At 38.7% G+C, this 20262-nt stretch overlaps 1 pseudogene; it reads left to right on the forward strand.

Moving 5' to 3' along the window:
• Window positions 1-51: 51 nt before the first annotated feature.
• On the forward strand, window positions 52-12436 carry LOC115502106 (annotated as a pseudogene).
• The last annotated feature ends 7826 nt before the right edge of the window (window positions 12437-20262 follow it).

The raw sequence follows: 20262 nt of genomic DNA on the forward strand, positions 1-20262 counted from the left end.
CTGGACCTGCAGAGCCAGGCAAGCTGGGTCGGTCAGTGGCTTCTGTGAGCAATGGCACTGGTGGGTCATGTTCGCCATCTAGCGCCAGATGTCACTTTTTGCAAGTTGTTTACTGGCTATTTCCAGCTGGAAGGTTTTTGAGGGCCAGTTGGAAGGAGGAGGTCACTACCTCTGTCTTTACATCAGGAAGAAACTCAAAATCAGATTTTCTATATTATCTCCAATTTACCTTCTTGCACTCCCAGAGCCTAACTGATTGGATAGGGGAAAAGGGTAATCATCTCACAATGTTAAACTTCTGTCTCATTTCAAACCTCTAGGGTACTATGAATTTTATAGATAGACCAGATAGATTTGATAGATAGATAGATAAGATAGGTGGGTGGGTGGGTGGATGGATGGATGGATGAATGGATAGATGGATAGATGGATGGTTGGGTGGATAGGTAATTAAAAAAATAAATCCTGTAATGGTCATATTTATGATTCAGTGTTCTGGCAAGAAACAGCACACTCCAAAGCAGTACCTGGGGAGAGTTTAATGAAAGGGCTACTTACAAAGGAGTGAGAAGGAACCCAGGGAAACAATCAAGACCTGGGGAAGCATGCTAGAGTTAGTGGCAGTAGGAAGCAGCTACAACCCATAGGCCTGATGGAACAAAAAGAGGGAGAGGACCCAGCAGAATCTGCTCTATGGAAGAGGCCACTTGACAGGTGCTGTGGTCCCAGCTGCTGGTTCTTGACTGGGTTCCTGAGAAGCACACTAAGAAGAGGATTCATCTGTAATTTATTAAGGAAGTACTCCCAGGGCAGATGGGAAGTGAAGTGTGAGAAGCAGGGCAGCACAGGTGAGAAAGCCAGGCAAAGTGTGATCCCAGGCAAAGTCCTCTGGAGGGTAGTTTCAGCCTGATGCTATAGGAGAGTTTGGGAGGGTAGGTTATGTTTCAGAAGACCTGCCTAGAGGCAGAGAGCCTTAGCATTGAAACCCTCAACCTGATAGTCACCAGTTAGGTGGGAGGAGAGGAAGCATGGGAGTTACCTAGGTCCTAGACTTTCTGAATGTTCAGTTAGGGTGAAGGGGTAGTTTTGAGGCTCTGCAAACACTGCCTTAACATAGCTGTAGGTGCTGGATGTTAGAAGAACACACTGAAAATCAGTTCAAAGGGATCTAAAGGGATCTGGGTGAAGCAAAGACATCTGTCTCATGTGGGGATGGGAGCTGGTGAAATGTGAGATGTCAGATGACTCCTGAAGGAGGAAGACACAGATGGTTTTGAAGTACAAAAGGATTGTTTGGGGGGAAGGAAGGTAATGCCTGTGAAAAATAAAGGGGGAGGATGAGAACACAGTCATATCTGACAGTCAGCCAATCCCATGGGAACTCTGGAGCAAACACTGATCATGAGTGGGGTCATGCACTGGGCAGCAGTGACTTGTTGCCATGTCTAGTCATTGCCTGGTAGTTGACTAGGAAAGGCAAGATCCTGAAGGTGGCACAACCGGAGGCTGTCTCCTTGCAGCTGAATAGCAACTTATTTTAGAAGGGAGATCCAAACAGAGCACCTCCACAGCTGCCACACTTAATGAAATGTAGCATATTTGGTTGCCTCAGCCATCTCCTAACACTAAGAAGGAAGAGCCTGCCCACAAGGAGTATAGGTACAAGGGGCAGAGAGAGAAACATGAGAGAAACGTGGCCCTTGTGGTTCACATGGGCACATAGATCCAGCTGTGCCTGACACCCATAATATGCTTGGCTTTTTTGGTTATGTGAACTAATAGATACTCTGCTTAAGTCATTTTGAGTTTGGGTTTTCTGTTTCAGCAAAAGAAAGATTCCTGATTCATACATTCCCTGAGCTTCACTTAACTGTAAATGAGGTTCATGATACCACTTTGCAGGGTTTGAGTTGAAAGAGGGACAATTAATGTAAAGCACAGGCACAGAGTAGATGCCCAATAAATAGCACTTAATATTATGAGAGGAAAAAGCAAAGGGCGCAAAGCAAGGTATAGACACCCCTGGAGGCACCTCTGTGTCCAGGGTAGGCCAGTGGGCTGAGTTCAGCACTCAGTAAGGATAGTGCCTGGTTGGGCTGTCCAGTGGGGCCCAGCTGTAAAGCAGGACTGGCCTCTTGAGTCACTGTGACCCTGTGGCTTTTCTGCAATGAGTGTTCCCTGACCCAGTGCATTATTGTCCATGTAGGAGTAAAAACAAGTCTTCTTTCTAGCCAAAGATGAGGATTGTCATCCTCTTTTTCTTTACCTGGACAGTCTTTGAATTTATTTTTGTTACTGTTGATTGTAAACTATGTAAATGGTTCTTTTGTGGAAGTATGTAAAGTTTATAATAAAATAAAAAGAATAAACGTGACCACATTTGCAGCATTGTGTTGATTCCAAAGCTTTGGGGAAAAACAACAACAACAAAACAAGAAAGAACAGAGACTTATAATTTATAACCCAAGAGCTATTTTCAGTTTTCTGAGAGAAATGGGAAATTTTATATTTTAAAAATCTGCTGGGCTTCCCACTGGTCTTCTTCTCTTCTCCCACCAAAAATTTCAAACCTTTAAAAGACTCCTTAGTAGAGACTCTGTGTTCTGAATGTTAAAACAATGACAGCAGTAGAGGTGGAGGCTGCTACATCTCATTTCTCCTAATCTCCCCGGGGAAGTTCATGTCCTAATTATTACAGAGAGCAAAAAGTGGCTTTGAATAGCTATTTTGGTTCATTGAGCACTTAATACCTGTTATTAAAGAAGCTCCTACCTGGTCTGATTGCTTATTGTGAGACTAGAGCACCTACAGTTACTTTAATAGCATGCATGACAGCTCTTGGGTAAAGTAGATAACATCAAAAGCCAGTGGAAAGTGGAGTCCTCTGGCACCTGCTCTGGTTCTTACTTTCTTCCTGTCTTCAAGTCAAGGAGAGACTAGATGATTTTGACTGTTTTTTCTCATTTTTCTTAGGGCTTGGGGGACCACAAAAGCCCATCTTTATGTCACTTCCCTTGTGGTGCCATCCCCAGCATGCCCTGGCAGAATTAATTATTGCTTCCTTTGGTATCTGTGGTAGCCAGCATCCAGAATGGCCTCCAATGATACCTGCTTCCTGGGTTACATGCCCTTACTTAGTACCATCCTACACTGAATGAGGCTGACCTGTGTGACCAATAGGATATTGCAGAAATGAGCATATAACTTCTGAAGTTAGGCCATAAAAGACATTGTGGAATCCTTCTTGTTCTCTCTTGGATCACTTGCCCTGTGGAAGTTTAGCTGCTGTGTCATTAAAAGACAGTAGTTTTAAAAGATGTCCACAGATTCTTTGATACATCTCCCTTCAGGAAATGGAGCTTAATTCCTTTCTCCTTAAGTGTGACTGGACTTGTTGGCTCACTTCTAATGAATAGAATATAGCAGACATAATGATTTGTGATTTCTGAGATTTAGTCATGAAAGGAATCACAACTTTACCCTTGCTGTCTCTCTTAGACTACGTGATCTGGGGGGAAATTCCCTGACATGAGGACACTCAAACATCCCTGTGGATAGATCCATGAAGCAGGGAACTGGGACTGCCTGTTGACAACTATGGGAGTGAGTCTTCCAGGAGGCATAACCTGCAGCTCTGGTCAAGGCTACAGATGGCTGGGTTCTAGCTGACAACTTGACTACAACCTCTTCATGAAAGATTCTATGCCAGAATCACCCAGCTAAGCTGCTCCTAAATTTATAATCATTTAAGTTTTAATTAAGTCTTAAAAAATATATGTAATTTATTATTATCAGCTAAATTAGAGAAGGAAAATTTACTTATTTTTCACCCTAATATGGCAAAAGAAACTTTACTGTTTTTGGTTTGGTTTTGCCAAGAAAAGCCAAAGTTAACAGTCAAGAGCTAAGACTGTAGTATATTATTTGTGGAGGTATACTGCTTAATGAAACAATAAAACTATAAAAATGTAAATGACTTTACATACAAAACACAAAGAAGGGGCACCTGGCTGGCTCAGGCAGTAGAACATGTGACTTTTGATCTTGGGGTCATGAGTTCTGGCCCCACGCTGGGGGTAGAGATTATTAAACAAATACATAAATAAATATTTTTAAAAACCACAAAGAGGGGCGCCTGGGTGGCGCAGTCGGTTAAGCGTCCGACTTCAGCCAGGTCACGATCTCGCGGTCCGGGAGTTCGAGCCCCGCGTCAGGCTCTGGGCTGATGGCTCAGAGCCTGGAGCCTGTTTCCGATTCTGTGTCTCCCTCTCTCTCTGCCCCTCCCCCGTTCATGCTCTGTCTCTCTCTGTCCCAAAAATAAATAAACATTGAAAAAAAAATAAAAATAAAAACCACAAAGAAATAAATTCAAAACCAAAATAATCTTTTTAGAAATCAGGGGGTAACTGACATATAACATTGTATGAGTTTCAAGTATACAACATAATGATTGTATATGTATATATTGCTAAATGATCACCACGGCAAGTCTTCAGTGTGGTCCCTGTCCGCCCCGCCCCCACCTCCGCTGAGGGCTCTGCTATTTTGAGAGAAATACATCAGTGAGAGCTGGGGCTCCTTCCCAGGAGGAACTTAGGCTCACTTTGGTTTGTTTCCAGGGTGGGGTTATTTTAGAGATTCCCCCCCCCCCCCCCCCCCCCCCAGGCCTCCCTCTCCTGGTTTTGCTTGAATCTTGGCTGTTGGCGGCTCAGAGTGGGTGGGGTAGGGCAGGGGTGGCCCATAGGGGCCCTGACCCTGTTGCTGTGTCCTCCTCTCTCCTGTTCCTGCTGCCCATGAGGGCCCCTGGACTAGCTGGGCCTGGGACCAAGGTGTCTGGACAGGCGGCTTGTTTGGAGAAGTGGCTGTTGGTGGAAGGCTGGGTGTCCCTACTTGACTCACCTTTTTGGTCAAAATAAAAAGAATTATCTCAGGTCAGAAAAAAAAAATACAGGAGGTGGCTGAGATGCCAGCAGCTCCAAGGGCAGGGGAGGGGGTGGTAGGGTGGGTAGAGTGGCGCCAAGCACAGCAGGGGTGAAGGTGGCAGCCGGTGGCCAGCAGGCAGCATAGGTCGCATTCTCCTTGCTCCTAGGCCATGGGTGCCAGGGCAGCAGGGCAGCATGGACAATAAGTCAAGACAACTAAACAATAAGTCTAGTTAATATCTGTCACCATACAGTTACAAAATCTTTTTTTTTCTTTTCAAGATAATCTTTTAAAATAAATATTATTGGATTAAAAAGACAACAGAAAAATAGTGCAACTCCTTTTGAAAAAAACAGTTTGACAGTCCTTAAAACATGAAACATAAGGGGAGGTTTCAAGATAGCAGCCTAGGAAGATCCTGATCTCACCTCTTCCCATGGACACAACAAATCTCCACCTACGTTCAGAATAATTGCCTCTGAAGACGACCTAGAACCTGGATGGACAGACCCTCCCAGCAAGGGATGGCACTGAGATGGGTAGAAGAGGCAGAGATGTGGCTATGCTAAGGAAAAAAAACTACACACCAGGTACAGCACTCCACTGTCAGGAGGGATCTCAAATGTACAGAAATTTTCCCTGAGGAGTGAGATATTCGAGCTCCAAATCAGGCACCCCAAACCTTAACTCTACACAAGAGAGATGATCTGGCAAAAAGCTATCTTTGAAAACTAACAGGGAATACTTCAAGGAAAACTATAGAACTATAGGGAAAGCACTTTTGAAGGGCTTGTGTGCAGACTCACTTGACCTAGAAACTAGCACAAAAACATCAGATGGAAAAGTACATAGATCACAGGTGAAGGAGACCCACTTACGAATGAGAGAACCAGCTGGAGAGGCAGGAGGCAGGAGGCAGCTGGGTCTCTCTCTGGGGATTGAAATTGGCAGCAACCATTTTTGCTACGTCATTCTGCTCTGCTGATCCCAGCAGTGATGGCTGCCATTTTGGAATCTCCTTCTAGATTGCTAATGCCTTGGGGTATGACTTGCTGAAAGCATCACACAACCCTGTGTGTTGGCTGGGCCTCACAGCTGACAGAATGATAACTCTGCCCACAACGCACCAGCAACAGTCAAAACTGGTCTTTATAGTTAGCTGAGACAGGAGCCATACCCCCCACCAGTGTACCCAAAGCACCTATGGCTCTGCCATACTACAAAGGCGACACAATCGGAGCAGCTGGCTCTGGTGGCCAGGGATTGTACTTCCGGGTCCCACACAACATCTTTAATATAAGGTCATTCCTTCAAGACTGGGATACTTAGCTGTACTACCTAATACCCAGAAACAAACATACAAAGTTAGGCAAAATGAAGAAAGAGAGGAATATGTTCTAAATGAAAGAACAAGGGGCGCCTGGGTGGCGCAGTCGGTTAAGCGTCGGACATCAGCCAGGTCACGATCTCGCAGTCCGTGAGTTCGAGCCCCGCGTCGGGCTCTGGGCTGATGGCTCGGAGCCTGGAGCCTGTTTCCGATTCTGTGTCTCCCTCTCTCTCTGCCCCTCCCCCGTTCATGCTCTGTCTCTCTCTGTCCCAAAAATAAATAAAAAACGTTGAAAAAAAAATTTAAATAAATGAAAGAACAAGATGAAATCTTAGAAAAAAACTAAATGAAGTGAAGATAAGCAATATACCTGATAAAGAGTTTAAAGTAATGGTCATAAAGATGCTTACCAAACTCAGGAGAAGAATAAACATAGTGAAAACTTCAACAAAGATAGAAAATATGAGAAAGTATCAATCAGAGCTGAAGACTATAACAGAAATAAACAATACACTAGAGGGAATCAACAGCAGATTAAATGATGCAGAAGAACAAATCAGTGATCTGGAAGACAGAGTAACGCAAATCACCAAAACTGAACAGCAAAAAGAAAAAAGTATCTTTAAAAATGAGGATAGTTTAAAGACAACTACCAGGAATCACAGAGACTGCCACACAAGATGAATGCAGAGATCCACACCAAGACACACGCTGCAACTAAAATGTCAGAAAGTAAAGATGAAGAGAGAATCTTAAAAGCAGCAAAAGAAAAGCAAATAGTTATATATAAGGGAAACTTATATATAAGGGAAGCTGATTTTCCAGCAGAAACTTTGCAAGCTAGAAGAAAGTGAGACAGTATATCGCAAGTACTTAAAGGAAAAAAACTTATAACCAAGGAAATTCTACCCAGAAAGATTATCATTCAGAATTGAAAGGGAGATAGAAAGTTTCTCAGACAAACAAAAGCTAAAGGATTTCATCACCACCAAATGTGCTTTACAAGAAACATTAAAGGGATTTCTTTAAATGGAAAGAAAAGGCCATAACTGGACACAAGAAAATAAATGAAAGAAAAAATTCTAACTGGTAGAGGCAAACATATAGAAAAGGTAGTGGATCAACACTTATAAAACTAGTATGAGAGTTAAGAGACAAAAGTAGTAAAAGCCAATACATCTACATTAATTAGATAAGAAATACATTAAATAAAAACATGTAAATTATGACATCAAAACACTAAAAGTGTAGTGTTTTCGGAATGTGTCTGAACATAAATGGCCACCAAATTAAACATTTTTTTCATATTCATTTTTGAGTAAGAGAAAGACACACACAGAATATGAGTGGGGGAGGCGCAGAGAGAGAAGGAAACACAGAATCCTAAGCCAGCTCCAGGCTCTGAGCTGTCAGCACAGAGCCCGATGCGGCGCTCAAACTCATGAACCATGAGATCATGGCCTGAGCCGAAGTTGGATGCTCAACTGATGGAGCCACCCAGGTGCCCCTAAATGACCACCAACTTAAAATAGACTGCTACATTACACAGGTTGTTATGTAATCCAGTCAAAAGACATAAGGTGGCTAAATGGATAAAAAATATGCTGCCTATAAGAGACTCACTTCAGATCCAAAGACACACACAGAAGGAATGAGGGATGGGAATGGAAAGGAGAAGAAAGTTGGGATAACAATAATTATATCAGACAAAATATACTTTAGACAAAGGCTGTAAAAATTGACAAAGAATGGCATTATATAATGATTGGATCAAACCACAAGAAGAGATAACACTTATAAATATTTATGTGCCCACAATAGGAGCACCTAAATATATAAGCAAATATTAACAGACAAAAAGAGAGAAATTGACAGTAATATGATAATAGTAGGGAACTTTAAAACCCTACTCACATCAATGGATGGATCATCCAAACAGAAGATTAATAAGGAAACATTAACCTTGAGAACATCAATGGATAGAAGAGTACAATGGATTGAGAGAGAACATCAATGGATGGATCATCCAGACAGAAGATTAATAAGGTTGGGGTTGTGGGAGGGGGGATGGGCTAAGTGGGCTAAATGGGTAAGGGGCACTAAGGAATCTACTCCTGAAATCACTGTTGAACTATATGCTAACTAATTTGGATGTAAATTTAAAAAAATAAAAAATAAAACAGGTAAATAAATAAATAAATAAATAAAAAGAAGATTAATAAGGAAACATTAATCTTGAACAACACATTAGAACAAATAGACTTAATCTCTCTCAGAGAAAAGTCCTTCTAGGAACAGTAGAATACACATTCTTCTCAAGTGCACATGGGACATTCTCCAGGATAAATCACATATTAGGCAACAAAACAGTGTCAATAAATTTAAGAAGAGTAAATTAAGAAGATTAAAATTATATCAAGCATCTTTTTCAACCACAGTGCATGAAACTAGAAATCAACTACAAGAAGAAAAGTGGAAAATAACACCAACATGTGAAGACCAAACAACATGCTTCCAAACAACCAATGAGTCAATGAAGAAATCAACCAGGAAATAAAAAGTACTTTGGGGCAAATGAAAATGAAAACACAACACTCCAAACTGTATGGGATGCAGCAAAAACAGTTGTAAGAAGGAATTTTGTAGCAATAAAGGTCCCACCTCAAGAACAAGAAAAATCTCAAATAAACAGTTTAACTTTACACTTAAAGGAGCTAGAAAAAGAAGAACAAATAAAGTTCTAGCTACAGCAATTAGATAAGAAAAAAAGAATAAAAGGCATCCAGAAGAATAGCAGGAACTGCTGCCCAAACCACATCTCCTAACCAGAGAGTTGTACAAAGCCTCAGTTCAGTTGAAGTAGTATCAGGTCTCATTTAACAAGCAAACCAGAGCACACCTAGTTAAAACTTGCCACATTCTGGCCAAGGACCAAGCACTGCCCACTGCAGGCAAAGAGAGCCCCTGAAGGAGACTGACCTGAGGGACAGAGCAGCCAAAACGCAACACCAGGGTGCACAGAGCACACACCAGAGACAATCCGGGAAGAGCCAGGCCCTGGACACTATACAATCTCTTCTTCAAAAGGCCATTACTTCAGGAGCAGGAAACACAATGGGCTTTTCTAACACAGAGAAGAAGGCAGAGACTTAGACAAAATGTCAAAACAGAGGAATTCATCCCAAATGGAAGAACAAGATAAGGCCATGGCCAGAGATCTAAGCAAAACCGATATAAGTGGCATGCCTGATGGAGAATTTAAAGCAACAATCATAAGGATACTTGCTGGGCTTAAGAAAAGAATAGAAGACATCAGGGAGACCCTTACCACAGAGATAAAAGTTAAAAAAGAATCAGTCAAAAATGAAGAATACAATAACTGAGATTGGAAACAGGCTTGATGCAATGAACAGCAGACTGTAAGAAGCAAAGGAACAAAAAAGTAACATAGAAGACAAAATAATAGAAAATAATGAAACTGAACAAAAGAGAGAAAGAATAATTATGGAACACAAGAATAGACTTAGAGAACTTAGTGACTCCATCTAATGTAATCACATTACATTTATAGGATTATTATAGGAGTCCCAGAAGAAGAGAGAAAAAGAGGCAAAAAAATTTAACTATTAGTTAAAAACTTCCCTAATGTAGGAAAGGAAACAGACATCCAGATCCAGGAGGCACAGAGAACTCCTATAACATCCATGGTCAAGATATTGTAATTAAATTTGCAAAATATAGTGATAATGAAAAAAATCTCAAAAGCAGCAAGACAAAAGAATTCCTTAACTTACAAGGGAGAACCCATAATGCTAGCTGTAGATTTCTCAACAGAAAGTTGGCAGGTCAGAAGGGAGTGGCATGATATGCATAAGAAAAATCTCTAGCCAAGAATACTCTATCCAGCAAGGCTATCATTCAGAATAGAAGGAGAGATAGTTTCCTAGACAAACAAAAACTAAAGGAGTTTGTGACCACTACACCAGCTCTGCAAGAAATATTAAAGGGGATTCTGAGTGGAAAGGAAAGACCAAAAGTGAGAAAGACAAGAAAGGATCAGAGAAAAATCTCAAGAAACAATGACAAAACAAGTAATAAAATGCACTAAATGTATATTTATCAATAATTATTTTGATTCTAAATGGACTAAACATTCAAAGACATATGGTATCAGAACAGATAAAAAAAAAAAAACAACCAAGGGCCATTTATATGCTGCTAAAAGAGATTCATTTTATACCTAAAGACACCTGCAAATCGAAAGTCAGGGAATGGAGAAACATTAATCATGCAAATGGATGTCAAAAGAAAGCCAGAGTAGCAATACTTATATCAGATGAACTAGACTTTAAAACAAAAACTGTAACAAGAGATGATAATAAACAAGAAGATTTAACAATTATAAATATTTATACACCCAACAATAAGGCACTCAAATATAAAACAAAATATAAAACAAATATTAGAACAAACATAAAGGAACTAATTGATAATAATACAATAATAGTAGGGGAGTTTAACACCCAACTTATAGCAATGGACAGACAGATCATCTAAACAGAAAATCAATAAACAATAACATTCAATGATAGACTGGACCAGATGGACTTAACAGATATATTGAGAACATTCTACCCTAAAACAGCAGAATACACATTCTTTTCAAGTGCACATGGAACACTCTCCAAAATATATCACATACTAGGTCACCAATCAGGCCTCAACAAACAAAAAGATACCAAAACACTATGAAACTTGAAGTCAGCAAGAAGAAAAATTTGGAAAGACCACAAAGACATGGAGGTTAAACAACTTGCTACTAAACAATGAATGGGTCAACCAGGAAATCAAAGAAGAAATTTAAAAAAAAACATGGAAATAAATGAAAATGAAAACAGCATAGTCTAACTCCTTTGGGATGCAGCTAAAGAGAGAAGTAAATTGCAATACGGGCCTACCTTAAGAAGCAAGAAAAATCTCATATAAACAACCTAACTTTACACCCAAAGGAGCTAGAAAAAAAAAAAAAAGAACAACAAATGAAGCCTATAGCTAGCAGAAGGAAGGAAATAATAAAGATTAGAGCAAAAATAAATGATATAGAACAAACAAACAAAAAAACCAATAGAACAGATCAATGAAATCAGGAGATGGTTCTTTAAAAAAATTAATAGTTGATAAACCCTTAGCCACACTTATCAAAAGGAAAAGAGAAAGGACCCAAATAAATAAAATCACAAGTGAGAGAAGAGAAATAACAACCAACACCACAGAAATACAAACAATTGTGAGGGAATATTATGAAAAACTATATGCCAACAAATTGGACAATCTAGAAGAAATGGATGAATTCCTAGAAACATATAAATGACCAATACTGAAACAGGAAGAAATAGAAAACTTGAACAGACTGATAACCAGCAAAGAAACTGAATCAGTAATCAAAACATCTCCCAACAAACAAAAGTACAGGGCCAGATGGCTTCACGGGGGAATTCTACCAAACATTTAAAGAAGAGTTAATACTTTTCTTCTCGAACTATTCCAAAATAATAGAAAAGGAAGGAAAACTTCCAAATTCATTTTATGATGCCACATTAGCCTCATATCAAAATCAGATAAAGAATCCACTAGAAAAGAGAACTACAGGCCTTGCAGACACTGCCACCCTGGAGCCACCTGTGGTTCCCAGCTATGGTCAACCTCACTGTTCTTCAACATTGCTGTAGACAGTGAGCACTTGGTCCGTGTCTCCTTTGAGCTGTTTGCAGACAAAGGTCCAAAGACAGCAGAAAACTTTTGTACTGTAAGCACTGGGGAGAAAATATTGGTTATAAAGGTTCCTGCTTTCACAGGATTATTCCAGCATTTATGTGCCAGGGTGGTACCTTCACGTGCCATAATGGCATTGCTGGCAAATCCGTCTATGGGGAGAAATCTGATGATAAGAATTTCATTCTGAAGCATACAAGTCCTGGCATCTTGTCCATGGCAAATGCTGGACCCAACACAAATGGTTTCCAGTTTTTCATCTGCACTGCCAAGACCTAGTGGTTGGATGGCAAGCATGTGGTCTTTGGCAAGGTGAAAGAGTGCATGAATATTGTGGAAGCCATGGAGCACCTTGGGCCCAGGAATGGCAAGACCAGCAAAAAGATAACTATTGCTAACTGTGCACAAATCTAATAAATTTGACTTGTGTTTTATCTTAACTTCCAGACCACTCCTGTACCTCAAGAGGGCACCCTTTTGTCCCCATCTGCTTGAAATATCCTATAATCTTTGTGCTCTCACTGCAGTTCTATGGGTTCCATATTTTCCTTATTCCCTTCCAAGTCTAGCTGGATTGCAGAGTTAAGTTCATGATTATTGAATAAAAACAAAAGAACAACAACAGCAAAAAGAACTACAAGCCAATATCCCTGATAAACATTGGTAAAAAGAATTCTAAATAAAGTACGAGCATACTGATTCCAACAACTTGTTTGTTTATTTTTAAAGTTTATTTAGTTTGAGAGAAAGAGGGAGAGAGGAAGAGAGAACATGAGCAATGGAGGAGAAGAGAGAGAGAGAGAGAGAGAGAGAGAGAGAATCCCAAGCAGGTTTTGCACTGTCAGCACAGAGCCCAATATGGGGCATGAAGTCATGAAATGTGAGATCATGACCCAAGCCAAAACCAAGAGTCAGATGCTCAACTGATTGAGCCACTCAGATGTCCCCCAACAATACATTTAAAAAATCATTCACCACCATCAAGTGGGATTTATTCTTGAGATGCAACAGTGATTCAATATTCACAAGGCAATCAGTGTGATACAACACATTAATAAATGAAAGGGTAAGAACATTATAATCATTTCAATAGATGCAGAAAAAGTATATAACAAAATGTAACATCCATTCATGATAGAAACCATCAACAAAGTAGGTTTAGAGGGAATATACCTCAACATAATAAAGACCATATATGAAAAACCCACAGCGAATATCATCCTCAATGGGGAAAAACTGAGAGCTTTTCTTCTATGGTCAGAAATGAGATAAGGATGTACACTCTCACCACTGTATTCAACATAGTACTAGAAGTCATAGCCACAGCAATCAGACAACATAAAGACAAAAAAAGGCCTCCATATTGGCAAGGAAGAAGTAACACTATTTGCAGATGACATGATACTCTATATAGAAAACCCCAAAGAACTGTTAGAAGTGATATACAAGTTCAGTAAAGGTGCAAGATACAAAATCAACATACAGAAACCTGTTGCATTTCTATACACCAATAATGAAGCAGCAGAAAGAGAAATTAAGGAATCAATCCCATTTATAATTGTACCCAAACCAATTAGATACCTAGGAATAAATACCTAGCTAAACAGGCAAAAGACCTGTATTCTGAAAACTATAAACATTCATGAAAGAAATTCAAGATGATGCCAAGAAACGGAAAAATATCCCATGCTCAAGTGTTGGGAGAACAAATGTTGTTAAAATGCCTATACTACCCAAAGCAATCTATACATTTAATGCAATTCCTATCAAATACCAACAGCATTTTCATGGAGCTAGAATAAGCAATCCTAAAATTTGTATAGAATTACAAAAGACTTCGAATAGCCAAAGCAACCTAGAAAAAGCAAAGCAAAGCTGGAAGCATCACAATTCCAGACTTCAAGTTATAGTAGTGAACAAAACAGTAAGGTCCTGTCACAAAAACAGACACATAGATCAATGGAACGGAATAGAAAACCCAGAAACGAACCCACAATTATATGGCCAGCTAATTTTCAACAAAACAGAAAAGAATATCCAATGGGAAAAAGTCTCTTTAACAAATGATTTAAGGAAAACTGGACAGAAATATGCAAAAGAATGAAACTGGACCACTTTCTTACACCATACACAAAAACAATTTCAAGATGGATTAAAGACCTAAATGCGAGACCTGAAATCATAAAAATCCTAGAGACGAACACAGGCAGTAATGTTTTTAACATTGGCCACAACAACTTCTTTTTAGATATGTCTACTGAGGCAGGGGAAACAAAAGCAAAAATAAACTATTGGGGCTTCATCAAAATAAAAACTTCTGCACAGTGAAGGAAACAATCAACAAAGCTAAAAGGCAAACTATAGGATGGGAGAAGATATTTGCAAATGACATATCTCATAAAAAGTTCATATCCAAAATATGCAAAGAACTTCTCAAACTTAACACCCCAAAAATGAATAATCCAATTAAAAATGGGCAAATTATACAAGTAGATTTTTCCAAAGAAGACACACAGATGGACAACAGACACATGAAAAGATGCTCAACATCACTCATCATCAGGGAAGTACAAATCAAAACTGCAATGAATATTGCCTCACATTTGTCAGAATGGCTAAAATCAACAACACAAAAAACAACAGGTGTTGGCAAGAATGCAAGAAAGGGGAACGCTTTTGCACTGCTGGTGGGAAAGCAAACTGGTGCAGCCACTCTGGAAAACAGAATGAAGTTTCCTCAAAGAGTTAAAAATAGAACTATCTTATGATCTAGCAATTGTACTACTAGATATTTACCCAAAGAATACAAAAGTGCTTATTCAAAGGGATATATGCACCCTGGTGTTTATAGCAGCTTTATCTATAATAGCTAAATTATGGAAACAGCCTAAGTGTCCATTGACTGATGAATGGATAAAGAAGATGTGGTATATATATGTATATATACATATATATGTATATGTAATATGGAGTAATATGGAATATTACTCAGTCATCAAAAAGATAAAATCTTGGCATTTGCAATGACATGGATGGAGCTAGGGAGTATAATGCTAAGGGAAAAAAGTCAGAGAAAGACAAATACCATATGATTTCATTCATATGTGGAATTTAAGAAAGAAAACAAATGAGCACGGGGGAAAAGAGAGAGACAAACCAAGAAATAGACTATTTAAAAAAAATTTAATTTATTTTAGAGAGCACATGCAAGCAGGGGAAACAGACAGAGACAGAGAGAGAATCTCAAGCAGGCTCCACGCTCAGTGTAGAGCTGAACGTGGGGCTCAATCCTACAATCCCAGGACCATGACCTGAGCTGAAATCAAGAGTCGGATGCCCAACTGACTGAGCCACCCATGTGGTGTGAAATAGGTTCTTAACTATAGACAGCAAACTAATGGTTACCAGAGGGAGATAGTGGGGGAGATGGGTTAAATAGGTGATGGGGATTAAGGAGTGTACTTGTTGTGATGAGCACTGGGTGTTCAATGGAAGTGTTGAATCACTACATTGTATACCTGAAACTACTATTACACTGTATGTTAACTAACTGGAATTTAAAATAAAAACTTAAAAAAACAAAACAAACAAAATTCATAGATGCAGAGAACAGATGTGGTTGTCAGTGGGGAGGAGATGTGAGGGGGTGGGCAAAATGGGAGAAAGTGGTCCAGACGTATAAATTTCTAGTTATAAAATAAATCAAGAGGATGTAATGTACAGTATGGTAACTACAGCCAATAATATTGAATTGCATATTATGTAACTTTATATGGTGACAAGGAGATACTAGACTTGTGGTGATTATTTGGCAGTGTACACAAATATCAAATCATTATGTTGTACATCTGAAACTAATATAATGTTATATGTTAATTATACCTCAATAAGAAAAAAACAAGGAACAATGGTACTGCAAAACAAACCAAAACCCACAAAATGACAATAGTAAGAACTTACCTACCAATAATTACTTTAAAAATAATGAATTAAATTATCCCATCAAAAGACATAATGGCTGAATTGTTAAAAAAAAATAAACATGATTCAATGATATATTGCCTATAAGACATCCATTTTAGCTCTAAAGGTGCACATAGACTAAGAGTAAAGGGATAGAGAAAGATAATTCAAGCAAGTGGTAAACAAAAGAAAGTGAGGGGGGGCGCCTGGGTGGCGCAGTCGGTTAAGCGTCCGACTTCAGCCAGGTCACGATCTCGCGGTCCGTGAGTTCGAGCCCCGCATCAGGCTCTGGGCTGATGGCTCAGAGCCTGGAGCCTGTTTCCGATTCTGTGTCTCCCTCTCTCTCTGCCCCTCCCCCGTTCATGCTCTGTCTCTCTCTGTCCCAAAAATAAATAAAAACGTTGAAAAAAAAAATTAAAAAAAAAAAAAAAAGAAAGCGAGGGAGCTATTCTTATGCAAGTAAAAATAGACTTTAAGCAAAAAATGGTCAAAAGAGACCAAAAGTCATTATATAATGATAAAAGGGTCAATCCACTAAGAAGACATAAAACTGCTACTTTTTATGTGTCTATTATCAGAGTATCTAAAAATATAAAGCAAATACTAACAGAACTGAAAAGAGAAATACACAACAATATAATAATAGTTGAGGACTTTACTTTTTAATTTTTATTTAAAAAATTCATTTGTAAGTAACCTCTGAACCCAACATGGGGCTTGAACTCACAACCCTGAGATCAAGTGTTGCACGTTCCACTGACTGAGCCAAGCCAGTTGCCCCAATAGTTAAGGACTTTAATACTCTACTCTCAACAATGGGTAGTTCAACCAGACAGAGAATCAATAAGGAAACAGTGTATTTAAAAAAATTTTTTTTAACATTTGTTTAATTTTGAGACAGAGCATGAACAGGGGAGGGGCAGAGAGAGAGGGAGACACAGAATCGGAAGGCTCCAGGCTCTGAGCCATCAGCCCAGAGCCTGGGGGCTCGAACTCATGGACCGTGAGATCGTGACCTGAGGTGAAGTCAGACGCTCAACCGACTGAGCCACCCAGGCACCACAGGAAACAGTGTATTTGAACAACACTATAGGACAAATGGATTTACCAGACATCTAAAACCCAATTCATCCGACAAAAACAACCACCACCACCACAACAACAGAATACATATTCTTCTCAAGCACACATGGAGTATTTTCCAGGATAAATCAAATGTTGAGCCACAAAACAAGTCTTAGCAGATTTTGAAAATGTTTATTTATTTATTGTGAGAGAAAGAGAAAGAGAGAAAGAGAGAGAGCGTGCTCATGAGTGGGGGATGGGCAGAGAGAGAGAATCCCAAGCAGTTTCCATGCTCAGTGTGGAGCCCGATTCAGGGCTCTATCCCACCACCATAAGATCACGACCTGAGCTGATATCAAGAGTTGGACGCTTAACTGACTGAGCCACTCAGGCGTCCTAAGTCTTAGCAAATTTAAGAAAATTGAAAACATTCCAAGTTTCTTCACTGACCACAATGGTGTGGAACTAGATATCAGGAAAACTGGAAAACTCACAAATACATGGAAATTAAACAACATATTCCCAAACAATGGATCAAAGCAGAAATTAAAAGAGAAATCAAAAAGTATCTTGATACAAATAAAATGGAAACACAATATACCAGAACTAATGGGATGCAGTGAAAGTAATTCTAAGAGGGAAGTTTATATATATAAGCATACAACAAGAAAATAGAAATATATTAAACAACCTAATTCTACACCTAAAGGAACTAGAAAAAGAACACACTAAGCCCACAGTTAGCAGAAGGAAGGAGATAACAAAGATAAGAGCAGAAACAAATGAAATAAAGGAAAAACAATAGAAAAGATCAATGAAACTGAGTTAGTTCTTTGAAAAGGTAAACAAAATTGACAATCCTTTAGCTAGACTACCCGAGAGAGATTGAGAGAGAGAGAGAGAGAGAGAGAGAGAGAGAGAGAAGAGAAGAGAAGAGAAGAGAACACAAAGCAATGGAATCATGAACGAAAGAAGAGACATAACAATTGATACCACAAAAATACAAAGGATCATAAGACACATGAACAACTAAATGCCAACAAACTGGACAACTTAGAAGAAATGGATAAATTCCTAGAAACATGCAATCTACCAAAACTGAATTAGGAAGAACAGAAAATCTGAGCAATGAGTAAGGAAATTGAGTAAGTACTTCAAAAACATTGTGACAAAGAAAAGCTCGGGACCAAATGGTTTAACTAGTGAGTTCTACTAAACATTTAAAGAAGAATTAATACCAATATTTCTCAAACTCTTCCAAAAAAATTGAAGAGGAAGGAAAACTTCCAAACTTATCTTATGAATCAAACATTACTCTGATGTCAAAACCAGATAAGGCTTGGGGCTCCTGGGTGGCTCAGTCAGTTAAGCGTCCGACTTCGGCTCAGGTCATGATCTCATGGTCCGTGAGTTCGAGCCCCGTGTCGGGCTCTGTGCTGACAGCTCAGAGCCTGGAGCCTGCTTCAGATTCTGTGTCTCCCTCTCTCTCTGACCCTCCCCCATTCATGCTCTGTCTCTCTCTGTCTCAAAAATAAATAAACATAAAAAAAATGAAAAAAAAACCCAGATAAGTCTTGATGACAACTACAAGCCAATATCCTTGATCCTTACAAAAATTCTCAACATACTAGCAAACCAAATTAAGCAATACAGTAAAGGGTCACATACCATGATTTAGTGGAATTCATACTTGGAATGCAAGGATGGTGCAACATATACAACTCAACATATGATACATTGCATTAGAAGTATGAGATTGAAAAATCATATGGTCATCTCAGTAGATACAGAAAAAGCATTTGAAAAAATTCAATATCCATTCATGATTAAAAAAACTCTCAACAAATTAGGTGTAGAAGGAACCTACCTAACCATGATAAAGACCATATATGATAAGCCTATAGCTACCTTCATACTCAATGGTGAAAGGTTAAAGCTTTTCTTCTAAGATCAGGAATAAGACAAGGGTGCCCACTCAGACCACTTCTATTCAACATAGTATTGGAAGTTCCAGCCAGAGCAGACAGACAAGAAAAAGAAATAAAAGTTACCAAAAATGGAAAGGAAAACTAAAATTGTCTCTATTTGCAGATGATTTTATATATAGAAAATCCTAGAGACTCAACCAAAGGACTGTTAGATTTAATCAACAAATTCAGTATAGTTGCAGAAATCAGTGGTGTTTCAATACAGTATCAATGAATTTTCGGAAAAGGAAATAAAGCAAACAATCCCATTGACAATACATGAAAAACAAAATACTTAGGAATAAATTTAACCAAGAGGCAAAACAAAAAGACGTTGATAAAAGAAATTAAAGAAGGCACAAGTAAATGGAAAAATATTTGGTGTTCATGGATTGGAAGAATTAATATTGTTAAAATGTCCATACTACCCAAAACATTCAAAGCAATCCTTATTAAGATTTCATATGAGGAACCACAAAAGTCCCTGAATAGGCAAGCCAATCCTGGGAAAAAAAGGGAAATGCTGGAAGCACCACACTTCCTCATTTCAAACTATATTACAAATATCTAGTATCAAAACAGTATAGTACTGGCATAAAAATAGACATATAGTCAATGTAATAGAATGAAGAGCCCAGAAATAATTCCACGCATTTATAATCAACTAATATTTGACAAGGGAGCCAAAAATACTCAATGGAGAAAACACAGTCTCTTTAACAAATGGTGCTGCGAAAATTGGATATTTACTTGCAGAAGACCCCTATCTCACACTACTCACAAAAATTAACCTGAAATGGATTAAAGACTTAAATGTAAGATCTGAAACCATATATCTCCTATATTAAAAAATAGGGAAAAACTTGTTGACATGGGTCTTCACAATGATTTTTTGGATATGACTCCTAAAGCAAAAGCAACAAAATAATAAATAAGTAGGACTATATTAAACTAAAAAGTTTATACACAGCAAAACAAACAATTAACAAAATGAAAAGGCAATCTAGGAATGGGAAAAATATTTGCTAACCACATATCCAATGATGGGTTAACAGCCAAATATATAAAGAATTCATTCATGTAATTCATTAGCAAACCCCCCTCCCAATAATCCAACTAAAAATGGGCAAAGGCCAGAATAGATATTTTCCAAAGAGTATATATGAATGCCTAACACATGCATGATAAGGTGCTCAACATTAGACCTGAACAAACATCTCTCCAAAGATGATATATAGATGTCAA

This window comes from Lynx canadensis, chromosome E2 (assembly GCF_007474595.2).
Source record: "Lynx canadensis isolate LIC74 chromosome E2, mLynCan4.pri.v2, whole genome shotgun sequence".
Taxonomy (NCBI): Eukaryota; Metazoa; Chordata; class Mammalia; order Carnivora; family Felidae; genus Lynx; species Lynx canadensis.